Genomic DNA, 14,414 nt, shown 5'->3' on the forward strand with positions numbered 1-14,414 from the left:
TAGAGATGTGTAATTATGTTTCTTTGAATTTTTTAACAAAAGCAGTGCCCTGTCACCAAATGGTCGGTCAAGTAATATGAATAGATATATACACAAATAGTAAGACTACAAGAGACTATACCTGTCGAATCAACATGTGTGCTTACGTACGTTTTGATAAATAATGAATTATTCATGTTCACCTGCGATCCCTCGAAGAAATCAAATGGTTATGTCCGATTCAAATTCAGGCCGTTACTTCCGGCTTGAACAATTTGCGTCACATCAAGTCTCTTGATTATTTCATTCATATTTCAATCTTCTATATCTATAGAAATACAAGCAGATATATTTTTACGATTACGAATAGGGTTGTGTAGAGGATATTGTTCGTAATCTAAGAGATCAAGACAAGAACGCCTGTGGTCGACTGGGATTATGGCTGCCGCCGCAGAAACACCTAAACTTCCTCAGGTTGTCGTTTTCTCGGACTCGATATGTAAGTATCTTGAACAACAGTCTTCTTTTCGTGATGCACCACCTTTTTCGTTCATCTTACATGCCAATCGTGGTGCCAAAATTGTCGACGTCGCTGCAGATGTGATCCGTTTCAATGTTGTTGTACCTACGTTGGTATTTATTCATGTCGGTACGAACAATCTGTGCATGATGCGATCTCTACAGGAAGACATTGAAGACTATGATCGACTGATTACCATTGCTATGTCTCGATTTCCTTCATGTTTGGTTGTGATGTCCAGCATTCTGCCACGATTAGATCGTAAAGATTTGGACGACAGACGGATCGTCTTAAACACGCAGTTAGCTGCTCTGTGTTCCACCCGTGGTGTTGTCTACTGTGATAATGGTGACAATATAAAAAGGTCAATGTTGGCCATTGATGCTTTGCATCTTAGTCGCCGTGGAAACATCATGTTTGCTGAACATGTATTCCGCCATTTGAGCTATTATTTGCAGGTGGAGTAGGGATTACTACTCAAGCTGTTGGTCCTTCAAAACATACACAGCAACAGAAAATACGGTAAGTTTGCACAATCTACAACATTGGGCTGTTCCAAAAAATAGTTGAAAAGGGGTGGGGGTGGAAGAGGCTGGATTGGAAGGGGGGTAGGGTTTAAGCATCTGGATTAGGAACCAGGGCAGGGAGTGTTTGTGCAATTTTGGATTAGGAACTAGGGGTGTGGGGGGGTGTGGTGGGAGCAATTTTTGACCCGGAACTAGGGTCAGTTGGGCCATTTTGGATTAGGAACTGGGTTTGGTTGACCACTTTCTGGATTGGAGCTAGGGTAGGGACAAAACCCGATTTTGTACCTCTTCCACCCCCCACCCCCCCCTCCACAACTTTTTTTTTTGGAGCAGCCCATTGCTTAGGCCATGATTTAGAGCTGCATACCTAAACTCATGTTCTGGTTCGATCCAGATTCAAGCCCAAGGGTTCACATGAAACTGTGGCCATATGTAAACTTACATGTTGACATAAAGCTGACATAAAATTTTGAAAATATACATGCAAAATCATGCAAAAGCTCAGTCATAATCAAAAAAGCAGCAATGTTTGAGTTTTTTCTGTGCAGATTTCATGATCTATGGATGATTTGAGATGGTTTAGAAGAAAAATAAGACTATAAGTGAGAAATTCTATTTTGCAAGTCCGGACTTGGTTCCTGACGTTTATTTTTTTGGACTTGAACCTTAACATTTTTACAAGTCGAGTTTAGGTCTGGAGTTCAGGTACGCAGCACTAGCCATGATTATTTGTTTATGTGACTTGAAATTTACAGCATGTATAATTTCATTTTGCAATTGCTTTTTACGATTTACAATACCGCCAAAAACATATTTTGTGTGGAAACAGAAGAAAATTTTTGCACATCATTCTAGTGGTCGACTCTGAGGCTTACTTTGACCTGGTTTTCTGGACTCAACTTGACTCACCTCAAGACCATACTTAAGTTGCTCAGCAAGGGGTCATTTTTTGGGGGGTGGGGGGCTGAGAAGTTGGACTTAGTTGCATTTACTTGTATATTAGTGGTCGACTATGTGGCTTACTCAGTTACTATGACCTGGTTTTCTGGACTCAACATGACTCACCACAAGACCATACTAAAATCGCTCAGCAAGGGGTCATTTTGGGGGGGGGGAGAAGTTGGACTTAAGTCACGTTAACTTGTATGTAAATCCGCAGCGTTGACTTGGAGTCTATGCCCGGTGAGTTATATGCAATGCTCAGGTCAGGGGTCATTGAAAAATTAGTGAAGGCACTTGTTGCAAATTTGTTTTATTTACCATAAGTTGTTTTCAGAATGTCAAATGAATATAATTTTTTTTGCAATCTGTGTTGCAAGTTGGTCATGATTGAAATCGAGACAATATTAACAATAACTCAAAGGAGAAACACTTCTCTGACTCGCAACGAGCACTTAGGTGAACCCCAGTATGTCAACTGCGGGAAGCTCTCCCTCGCGAAAGAAGCGGCGACTCGGCGGCAAGACATTAGAGGACGATTGGATTGGAGTGTCAAATGAACATCTAAGGGCCAGTCTACAGGCTTTGTTTTGTTTTGTATCACTTGTAACTTCTTAGTACATGAATCTGGTACACTAGCCAATACAGGTGAGCAATAGTTCAAGATTGATAACACTAGTGCTTGAACAACAACCTTGCACATTGTATCAGGTAGATAACAGGCATACCTTCTAACATAGGCTAGGTTTGATGATAGCTTAGCCATGAGATGTTTAATGTGAATAAATAAAAGAAACTTGTTGGAATTTTCTGCCTGGTGTCTTGTGTCTATCCAAGGTGAAATCACAGAAAAATGAAACTACATATGCTCCAGCCTTTTGATATCTGTTTTGAACTCCTTGAGTAACTTATGGTGCCTTTCTACAACTGCTTGACAGACGGCATACGCCTTACCGATTTCTAATCTGAGTGCTTTTTGAACAAATGATATGGTAGAACTAAGAGTGCTACGTCGGTACTTTCTTTACAGTGAAGTAAGATCAACTCAGACATGTACACCTTCGCAATGGCAATAATTTTTAATTGCGACACTTGTTCATATTGTGCTATTGGCCCAATTTATACACAAATATCCATGCACACTCTGAGATCAGTAAGCCAAATTGCCACTCAAGTGCGGTCTGTTGACACACAGGGCAGTGAAGTGACTTGAAATGTCCAACCGCAGTGTGATGACTGCAATATTGTCAATAACAATAACAACAACTAAACTAATGGTTCCGAAGTTACGAGGTGGCAATAAGAGGTAACGGCCGGTCCGGAAGGAGGGCCGCAACAGTCCCGTAATGACGCCCATCTAGCTCAAATGGGATCGCATCATCTCTAGATTCCATCTGCAAAATATATTTTCAGGCATAGCGGCATCGCCAGGTGACTGGAATTTGACAAACGAACGTGTCTAGATGTCCTCCCGGCTGCCAAATGGCAGCCATTAGAGACTGGTATCAATCAGAAGTCTGTGTGTCAATCGCATCACTAAAACACTATCGTCACCAATAAAACATCCTCTGGATGCCCAAAATCTTACGTTAGAATTGTCCATGTAATCATTCCCCGCATTTCCGCTGTAATGAGAAAGCATTTTCTCACTGTGCAGTATTGATACAAAAATCTGACAGCAACTTCTTAGCTTAGACAGGTAGTAAGCCTCGGTGCTATTTCGTTGAAAACCTTTTGTTAGTTTGTTCAAGTAAGAAGAAGTGGTACTCTGACCCAAGGAACCTGAAAACAGCTTGCTGACAGAGGCTTTGGAAACTTGTTTATTGTTAAGGGTAACTCAATAAACTCAACTCTATTTAAAAGTAGAAGGTGAAGGAGGGGCCCCACCCTCCTCCACCGCGCCCTCCTCCACCACCGCGCCCTCCTCCACCACCGCGCCCTCCTCCACCACCGCGCCGCCCTCCTCCACCGCGTCGTTTCCTGTAGGAGAAAGGAGGATAGAAGATGTTCTTGTCAGTGGACTCACTAAAAATAGATTAGTAATTAGGTGCTTGAATAGTGTGTCCTCCTTTACGGTAAACGTAAAAATTTCAAATACAGCACATGTTACAAAGAAAAGTATGTACATATATTCAGAATACAGATGGTTGCACTTACTTGACACTTGGGCACTCCCTCTTGTAGTGCCCATGGCCATTGCAGGCCCAGCAAAGGCTGCAAAAGCGATAAAGAAGAAACATCAGATAAAGCAACATGTATTTTTTGTGGTGATGTGAGATATCCATCGACAATTGCCTTCTTTAAATTGACATTTAGAAGCAAACTAAATCATCTTTATAATAATATTATTATTGTGATAACATCCTATCCCTTGTGATGACAGACACAAACTTACTCTTCGTTTTCTTCGTCAAAGTGACGCTTTCCTCTGCTTACAGGCAGGCAGTTTGAAAAGGAAAAATATGAACATGTGAGCGTAAAAAGTATGCTAATGCTGTAAATGCATTTAAGTCTGTGTGGTTTTTATTTCGCGGTAGGAAGAGAATGGAGTGTTTGCGTTGGTTTTAAGATAACGGTTGAAACAATAGTAGCGCTACAGTCATAGATGGGCAAAAGTTTGCTGTTGCTTTAAGTTTGTGTGGAGGAGGTCACTGTGAAAAGCGCAAACATAAAACCACCGCGAATATTTCTGCATTTACAGTATTCACATGTAATGAAAAGTCAAAATATGAATCAGGTGTATTGAATCTACGTGGGTTGTTTTAATGCAGCATAATAAGATACATTTAATACTTACGGTTCTGTTTCCCTCAGCCACTGGCTTCTGTGGTGCATGAAAAGAGTTTGAACCATAAGAATTCTGAAGACGTCCCAACATTTCATTGATTTCATTTCATTATATATTGGTACAATGACTGAGTATTTGTATGTAAGTTAAATATGTGGAAAAGACCATACTCACTTTGGACGATCTTTGTCCTCACTGCAATTTCCATTCAGGGAAGCACATGGAAGATATGGGTATAGCATAATTTATTTTCTTACCGACATGCTGTCTGTCTCGATAATGCAATATCTTCAAATTGCAAGTCAGAGCAATTGAAAAAAACAAAAAAAAGCCAGTAGAACAGTGTCCTAGCCACAGGATTCGAACCCGCACCAAAACGCGAGTATTTGTATGTAAGTTAAATAATGTATGTGGAAAAGACCATAGTCACCTCGGAGGCCTATAGCTAGGTGTAGGGACGTTGTTGTTGACTCTGCAATTTCCATTCAGGGAAGCACATGGAAGATATATGGGTATGACGTAAGTTATTTTTTTTCCGACATGCTGTCTGTCTCGATAATGCAATATCTTCAAATTGCAAGTCAGAGCAATTGAAAAAACAAAAAAAAGCCAGTAGAACAGTGTCCTAGCCACAGGATTCGAACCCGCACCAAAACGCGAGTATTTGTATGTAAGTTAAATAATGTATGTGGAAAAGACCATAGTCACCTCGGAGGCCTATAGCTAGGTGTAGGGACGTTGTTGTTGACTCTGCAATTTCCATTCAGGGAAGCACATGGAAGATATATGGGTATGACGTAAGTTATTTTTTTTCCGACATGCTGTCTGTCTCGATAATGCAATATCTTCAAATTGCAAGTCAGAGCAATTGAAAAAACAAAAAAAAGCCAGTAGAACAGTGTCCTAGCCACAGGATTCGAACCCGCACCGAAACGCCAGGGAGAGCTGCTTTACGGACTGAATCTTTGGCGGGGCCAAAATTATTCGAGGTTATAGCCTCATATTCTACATATTTGCTCAATTCAAAAAGTATAGGTCACACACCAATAGAATAGCAACACGTTTGATATTCAGGGTTGTGGTATCTTGCGATGAAATTTGAAGTTGAAAGTCAATTTTGAATAATGAGTCGTGACTGAACTAAACTGCAACATTTCATACATCAATACAGTTGAAAGGGGAAGTCAACCAAGGGTAACATTAGTGTATCTAGACAAATGTAATGAATACATACTCGTCGCTGCTGTCCAGAATCCTTTCGTCCTCCTCCATGTCCGACTTGTCCGACTTGTCATTCATGTTCAGCTCTACGTTTCAGGACACAAACAATATGTAATTTGTAACGTTACAAGTTGACCTTTCATCAATGTCAGGAATTGCTTGGGGAACACGAAAACACTACCGCGGCTGAATATTATTACACATTTGCAAAGGACGTCGTATAGCAATTGCTTGCACCAGCTCCGTTACTGGTAATGTAGGGAAAAGATAAAGGGGAAAAGATAAAGGGAAAAAGAATCAGCTGAACGTGTATGAAAACCCACCTTGCATGTACTGCTCCACTACAACTACGTTCGTCGCCATGCAAAAGTGTCGTTTTTTGGCGCGAAGATTTGATGAGCAGAGTGTCCAAGAATCAGGAGATCTGATTGGCTTATGAATACCCGCGTCAGGGCGAGTTAGATTCGTCCAAGTCACGCAAGGGGGTTCCGTGGAGAGACCGATTAGAAAGTTTCTTTTGATTGAAAATGCAAGCTAGCCAAAGTCGGTAAAATGTTGTGTCACAAAAAGACTTGAATAGTAATACATGAACTCGTACAATTTGTATCTGAGAAAAGACTTCAATATGTGTGGTTATAGTGATATAACGCCTCCTATAACCCCGGCATTACAGCGGGATTTCGACTCGACGTGGCTTGTGATTGGCAGAAAAAGCTCACGTCATGGCCTATGCAAATGAGCCTTTTTTTCAGTGGACGTCGTATTCTGTCAACGCTTCACTGAATTTTTCGATTTCAAGATTTAACTGAAATATTCACCTCGAATATTCACTTTTCATAGATCCGTCAGATTAATCCGTCTTTACATTTGTCGGAAAGGTTCGTTGCCGAGTATATTTAACCCCCCCCCCCTCTGATTTTTTTAGTCGAGGATTTCAGGGAACTTTTTCAGGTACTGAGGTAGGTTCGTTTCTATTTTCCCGCCAAAGTTTAATCGTTTTGGTTGACAGGATAAAATACTTTGTTGGTAACAATGAGGTTCCCTTGCTGTCAGCGTACATGGTTGCAGTTGTAGATTTTCATCCTTCTATTTTTTTCGTTTTCCTATTTTCCCATTGGATTTTGTGGTGACAGGGTAATGAAAAGGTCTAGGCTAAAGGCGCGAAACGGTCGACATACGCCATATTGTATCCATGGGTAACGGGTTGTCTAGCGACGTCAAAACATACGGATACGTAGTCGTTGTTTTGGTCGCATGGCCAAGATGGCGGCAACAGAAGCTTACCGTAACTCGCGGAAACACTGATGCGATTTTATTTTAGGTCATATTAAATAGTCACGATCGGAACAATCGGCCTGTTATCAACGTTCGATGTGGTAGAAGTTGGGCCGACTTTTTTTTAGAATAATTTTTGTTTGTTTAGATTTTTATAGTTAATTTTTAGCTGTGATATTTTTCGGATCTGTACAAATTATGCAACGTATTTATTTGAATAAAAGAAACAAGTCTATGAATAAACACAAACACCAAATGTTGAACAGTAATTAGGCCAAGTCTGATTCCCTTATAATGCAGTGCACTGAATGAGATTTGTCGACTTGTCAGGACCATGAAGATACCTTTAATAGCCAGTGATTTGGCCCATGTGACAATAAGAAATTCCGTGCCAAAGGTAGTTAGAAAGAGAATACACGTTTATCAGTGAATGTAGCAGTGAATGAGTGCTGACATTTTTCGTGTCCTGAACCAGGCTTACTTGTTTTCAGGCTGTGGTCGCATTGTGCTTGCCAGTTGAAAGTTCAGAATGGAACCAGACCCAGATCTGAAGGACATTTCCCCACTGTGGAGCAGCTGCTCTTTGTTACAGCACTCCTGCATGGCCTCTGTGTACAGTCACAATGCACTTGCCCAGCTACCCCCTGGTATTCAAGGAAGTGCCGTTCCACTGAACAGTGTGTGGAATACCAAAACCATTTTCCACCTGTGGCAGAAGCCTGGTTCTGCAACGCCATGGCGAATGCCCTTTGAAGATATAGAATCAGAAGCACTAAATCTTAGAGTAGCTTATGATGATTATGATGTATATGCTATTGTGAGTGGGTTTGAGTCATCAGCAGACATTGAAGTGATGGGTAACAGTTTTGCATATGATGCCAATGATACTGATTTTGAGCCCTGTCTTGATATCCTCCTTCGAGCATGGCCGACCCAGAATCCCATGGATTACATTGTCTCTGTCCTTGCGCAAGAGACAGGCCTTATCATCGATGCTCAGGACATCAAGACTTCGATAGTGGATGTGCATACAGGGGTTAATGATCTTGGTCTGTGTGCACATTATCAGTACAAAGGAGACTTATGGATGATGCCTGATGTGCTAGGATATGCTCAATCAGTGCACAGTTTATGCAATTTCCAGCCGTATTCATGTTATGAGAGGTCTTATGGTACATTAAGGCTTCGGTACGAACACCAAAATTTGTTCCCTTCTTGCGTGATGGATGATGACATTGGATGGGGCCTTGGCTACATGTCTGAAGATAACTGAAACATATTAACATGATGAGGCAGAGGAAAAGTGTTCCTATTTTACATGACTCAAATGGAAATATGTATGCACAACTCTGATTAACTTCATATTGAAAATTTACCACAGGTAGGTGACCAGTGGCAACCAGGATGGGGGTCGACCTGGCTACATACAGGGCGAGGATAGGCTGCTTCTGCAATCCTGCACATGGCTCTTTGCGCTGTTGGGCAGAGGCCTCATGTTTGCTGTTGTGGCTTGTCATGTCACAACTAATGCTGAACGTAAATTCTGAAGAGGAGATATGTTCCTTTGTGGACAGGTATGTGTGCAGTCAGCTACCCGACTCAGAGACAGATAAAGAGCTATTTGACATAGTTAGTCAGGTTCAAACGCATCGGAAAGGTCATACCGCATCCTGCAAGAAAGGTGGCAAGGTCTGTAGGTTTGGATTCCCAAAACCTCCAGTGAAGCAGACATTTATGTGCGGCCCCGTGAAACTGCAGGATCTAACTGATGCAGAAATGGCATCCTTCAAAGGAAGAAAGAAGCAAGCCGAAGCAGTCCTTAAAAAATTCTGGGACGTGTTGGACAAGACCAAGGAGCCAAGCAAGTGCTCCACGGACACCATTCTGAAGGAGGCAGATCTCTCGGCTGCAGAGTTCTGTGACGCCTTCAATTTGATGGCAGCCAGGAAGCAAGTAGTGCTCAGGCGCGAGCCAAAGGACATGTGGGTGAACAATTACAATCCACATCTACTCCGGGCTTGGAATGGTAACATGGACATCCAATATGTTCTCGATGCGTACAGTTGTGTTAAGTACATTGTATCGTACATTAGCAAAGCAGAAAGGGAAATGGGAAAGCTACTTAAACAGGCCCAGAAAGAGGCTAGGGAAGGGAATCAGGATGTAGTTAATGAAATGAGAAAAGTAGGCAACGCCTACCTTCACCACAGGGAAGTGAGTGCGCAGGAGGCAGTGTATCGAGCCTGTAGCCTGAAGCTAAAGGATTGTTCAAGAGAAGTCATTTTCATACCGACAGATGAGAAAGCTAGTCGCCTGTCTAAACCCTTGGCAGCGATCCAGAACATTGCTAGTGCAGAAAACGGCGAGGAGGAAAGCATCTGGATGCCGAGCATTATGGACCGATACAAGGCGAGACTGGAAGAACCCTTCCAAACAATGTGTGACGCAAAGTTTGTCTCTAAGTATCGTGTGGTTTCCTTTTCGGGGAAGCAACAAGATGGTGAGCAGCCATCTCGAGGCACCAAGAAGTATGTCCTGAATGATAATTTAGGGTCTGTACAAAAGCGCACCAGATCGAACCCTGCTATCATTCGCTTTGCCAAGTTTAATAAGGAAAAAGATCCAGAGCGATTCTACTTGACGTTGCTCAAGTTATACTTGCCGCACTACTCTGACATGCAGTTAAAACCAGAACAGTTTGCAAAGTATGAAGACTTCTACTTGAGTGGCTCTGTTTTATTGTCTGAAAGAACAGGTGTCTTAAATGTCAGGGATATTGTGGAGAATAACAGGTGTCAATTTGAGAAAAATCGTGAAGAACTTGAGGGGGCACGTAAAGAAGTAGAAAACACCAGCGGTGATCTAGATGATGCTTGGGCCCAGATCTTCCCTGTACAGGAACAGGACAGATTTGAGTGTCAAGACGCGCAAGTAAAAGTCCAACTTTTTGATGATGAAGATATTGAGGATGACATCCCTGATCTTGCGATTGTGGACAGGACAGACAAGTCGAAAGAACAAGGCTTCACCCTAGAAAAATGCCAGTTGCAGATCGCTTCAAAAACTGCACTCCCTCTAGTGCAGTCGCTCAATCCCATGCAACAAGATGTTTTCTATTTTGTACGGAAGTGGTGTTTGGAAACTGCAGCGGGGAAGCGACCGGAGCCCTTTCATATTTTTGTAACGGGCGGTGCTGGGACCGGAAAGAGCCATCTTATCAAGTGCATATGTTACGAAGCTACGAGAATACTTAAGCAGACACAAGAGAACCCTGACGATATCTCTGTCCTACTTACGGCGCCCACGGGAACGGCCGCTTTCAACATCGGTGGAAGCACTGTCCACCATGCGTTCCACTTGACATTTGGTTCTAAATATCAACCCCTCTCGGAAAAAACACTGAATACAGTGCGCGCACAGTACCAAAGTCTAAAGATTGTGGTCATAGATGAAGTGTCGATGGTTGATAAAAATGTAATGTCCTTCATCGACGGCAGATTGGGCCAACTGACACATGCGCACCCAGATGCAAAGTTTGGAAATGTAAGTATATTGGCAGTTGGCGACATGTACCAACTACCTCCAGTCAAAGGTAAGAGCCTTTGCAGGGATAGAAAAAAAGAGATCATTGACCTCTGGAATCCCATTTTTGAAGTTGTGCAACTAGAGGAGATCATGAGGCAGAAGGATGATGCTGCATTTGCCGAGCTTTTGAACAGGCTTAGGGTAAAGAGAAAGAAAGACAAACTTTCAGATGAAGATGACAAAACTCTGTGTTCAAGGGTGCTCTCTCTTGACTTTGCATCAGATGATTACCCTAAAGATGCCCTTCACATTTTCGGCACCAATGATACTGTTGATCGGCATAATGACAACATGTTGATCCTCCGGTGTTCACCGATTAGACGATACGAGGCCTTTGATTTTTCCAAAGATCTGTGCTCAGGTTCGATTAAAAGGAGAGATTTAGTTGAAGGGGTACGAGACGACCTACTAGATGTGCTCCGAGTCGGAGTTGGTGCTAGGGTCATACTTTGCCGCAATGTCAACGTTGAAGATGGTTTAGTGAATGGTGCATTTGGAACTGTGACTGGAATGAAAGGTGGGGAAGATAATGCCAGTGAAGTTGCAACTGTTTATGTGCTATTTGATAACCCAAGGGTAGGTGCTGAGGAAAGGCAAAAGAGTGCTGTTCCCAAGGAGATACCTGTCAACTCAGTGCCAGTGCGTCAGATCGAGAGCACCTTGAAAAAAATTCGCAATGTTACACGTCACCAAATCCCGTTGAAGCTAGCCTGGGCATGTACGACACACAAAGTGCAGGGCATGACTGTTCCTAAAGCGGTTGTCTCCATGAAAAAGGCTTTCGCATCAGGTATGTCGTATGTGGCATTAAGTAGGGTTTGTTCAATAGGTGGGCTCTACATTACCGACTACAAGCAGGACTCTATCTACTGTGATGAGCAAGTAGAGGAGGCGGTCAAAAGTATGAGGCACTTACAGTTTAGATGTGACCCGTTCATAAATATTGATGACAGATCTGAAAGCAATAGGGTCCTAAATATTGTCCACCACAATACTGAAGGCCTGGTAGGCCACTTTAAAAGTCTGAAATCCACCTGTCTGCTCAAAGCTGATATAATATGCTTGACTGAGACATGGCTATCTGGTGATGTGCAGTCTTCTCAGGTGCAGCTAGAAAACTTTACTGTGTTTCGTCAAGACAGGAGACGTGTTTGTGAGGCAGACTCTATGACAACAAGTTCCCCTCATGGAGGAGTGGCAGTTTATGTCCGTTATGGGTACAGATGTTCTGAAATACCTATTCCAAGTGACATACGCCTTGAATGTGTGGTTATGCGTATGTCTGCTGAGGGAGTGGAAATTCTCATTGTACCTATTTACAGGCCACCCAATGTGAAAAAAGATGTATTCATATGCAATTTAGAGAAATTGATGCAGCACCTGGCCACGGTGAAACGAAATACTACAATCTTTCTTGGGGACTTTAACGAGAACTTGATTTCAGGGGAAGACAACAAAAAGATTCTGAATTTCTTTGTGACAAAGGATTTCGAACAGTTGGTGGAAGATCCTACAACCATGAAAGGAACCCTTATTGACCATGTTTACATTTCACCAGTGCCATCAAATGTAAGCTGTGGGGTCATACAGACATTTTACAGTTACCATGATGCTGTGTATTGTTCGCTGTATCAGTGATGCTGCAATAACCTGTGAAAAGGCGATGGAATAGAAAAAAATTCCTTCCTTTGTTATCATAATGAGGATATGCACCAGCTCTGCCCTTGCCAACCGTATTAGGTGGGCAAGGGAGAGGAAGCATTACCCGCTCCGCCTACGGGGGTTCCTGGTGCAAAAAAAAAGGATAGTCGCCAGTCTGGCCTTGCATACTCTGATTGGTCAAACTCAATGTTGAACAAACAGGGTATGCGAGGGGGAGGGTCATATATACCCGCTCCGCCCTTGCCAACCACTAACCTCAGTGGTTGGTAAGGGGGTTCCTTGCGAAACAGGAACCCCCTTACCAAGAAACCATTGAGGTTTGGAGTTTGTAAGGGGGTTCCTGGCGACATAAGGATCATCACCAGCTCTGGTCTTGGTAATCCTGTTTGGTCAAAGCTGAACAAACAGGGTATGCAAGGGGGAGGGGACATGAACGATGAAGTCGTACCCACTCCGCCCTTGCCAACCCCTAACCTCAGTGGTTGGTAAGGGGGTTCCTGGTGAAACAGGAACCCCCTTACCCACCCCTAAGGTTAGGGGTGGGTAAGGGGGTTCCTGGTGTTACAAAGGAAGGAAAAAGAGCTCTCCCCTGTGATTGTGGTTGAGGAAGGAAAAATAGCTCTCCCTGTGATTGGGATAGAGGAAATGAAAAAAGAAGAAAAAAACGGAATGCACAAGGATAACAATAGGTAGTCACTTTTAACCAATGATCTAATCTCTTCTTTTTTTCCCTTTCTTTTAGGAGACCATTCTTCTGTTCGAAGAGCACCTTAAAGTACCTTGGAAAATATATCAGGCGGTTTTTTTTCTTAACTTTTTCTTTATATTATAGATTCTATATTTGTAATCTTGTATCTTGATCTTATGTAATATATCTTTTTCACTCTTATTGTCATGTTTCAACTCATTTTTCCTTTTGAAAGCATGAAATTCCATATTTAGAGTTCTCCACCACTGCAGCTGCATCATTGTCAGTAACCATAATTTTCCTTTTCTTTTAAGTGGTTAAGCAGTCAGAAGATCATGCTCAAGCAGTCTGAACATACAGCAGGTATGCTTGTGCTAATATAACAAGGAAATAAAAATAGAATTGTTTTCTGTTAAAACACCAGTAAACATGTGTTTTAGATCTAGAGAAAAGGTGATGTCAAGTGTAAGTTGTTGGGTCAACAGCAAAGGGTGCACATGATGTTGATTGTTTCTTTAACTTCAAAGAGACTGATTAACCTATGATTTTTATCCTGAATGCTTCTTTTCCTCAAACCTCACTCCTGTTTCTGTCCTCCAGATGGGACCCATCTAGAGAAGAGAGGCAGAACGTGGTCCATGTCTCCATGAGAAACTGCATGGGGAGGTCCCAGCAAGCTGCAGCTGCGCAGAAGGACACCAGCTTTGCAAATTTTGATAACAATAATTAAGCTTCAGATTGTTTGGCTCACATAGTTAAGACTCAAAGTGTATATTATTTCAGCTTGCATATTTTTTGTACTTCCATTTTTCTTGTATTTACAGTTTTTGTATTTGCATTTTTGTATGTACTAAAAAGTAATAAGATTGTGAGAGAAGACAAAATGTAAGATTTCAAAAATTGTTTGATTAAACCTGTCAAGAAGATTCAAAGTGTACATAACTTGTGCTTGTATCTCTCCTCTTAATTACATTGATGGTGAGAGTGTGTGCTGAGAGAATCATTTGACATTCATCCTTGTTGGGGCTAAGAACATCCAAACTATTCAATGAATGGCACTCCAGTAGTATCTTTATGAAAGTCTTGCAATATGAGCGAAGGCAAAATATTCTCTTACCCATCCCTCCAAAGTACCTTAAGTTTGTAGAAGTATGAATGGCAGGCTAGACTATGCGAAGGTAAACATTTTGCATTTGCCCGCAAATGTTGCCTCTCTAGTTTTCAAATATT

General features: G+C 42.1%; 1 long non-coding RNA gene across 2 annotated transcripts; it reads left to right on the plus strand.

Moving 5' to 3' along the window:
• Positions 1–217: 217 nt before the first annotated feature.
• On the plus strand, positions 218–14,110 carry LOC136443175 (uncharacterized). Of its 2 annotated transcripts, XR_010757089.1 has the most exons (4): positions 218–478; positions 958–1,021; positions 13,239–13,547; positions 13,785–14,110. It is a non-coding gene; the product is annotated as an uncharacterized lncRNA (long non-coding RNA). The 2 variants fall into 2 exon arrangements; XR_010757088.1 differs by having other exon boundaries at positions 221–1,021.
• The last annotated feature ends 304 nt before the right edge of the window (positions 14,111–14,414 follow it).

Source organism: Branchiostoma lanceolatum, chromosome 10 (genome assembly GCF_035083965.1).
Source record: "Branchiostoma lanceolatum isolate klBraLanc5 chromosome 10, klBraLanc5.hap2, whole genome shotgun sequence".
NCBI classification, from domain to species: domain Eukaryota; kingdom Metazoa; phylum Chordata; class Leptocardii; order Amphioxiformes; family Branchiostomatidae; genus Branchiostoma; species Branchiostoma lanceolatum.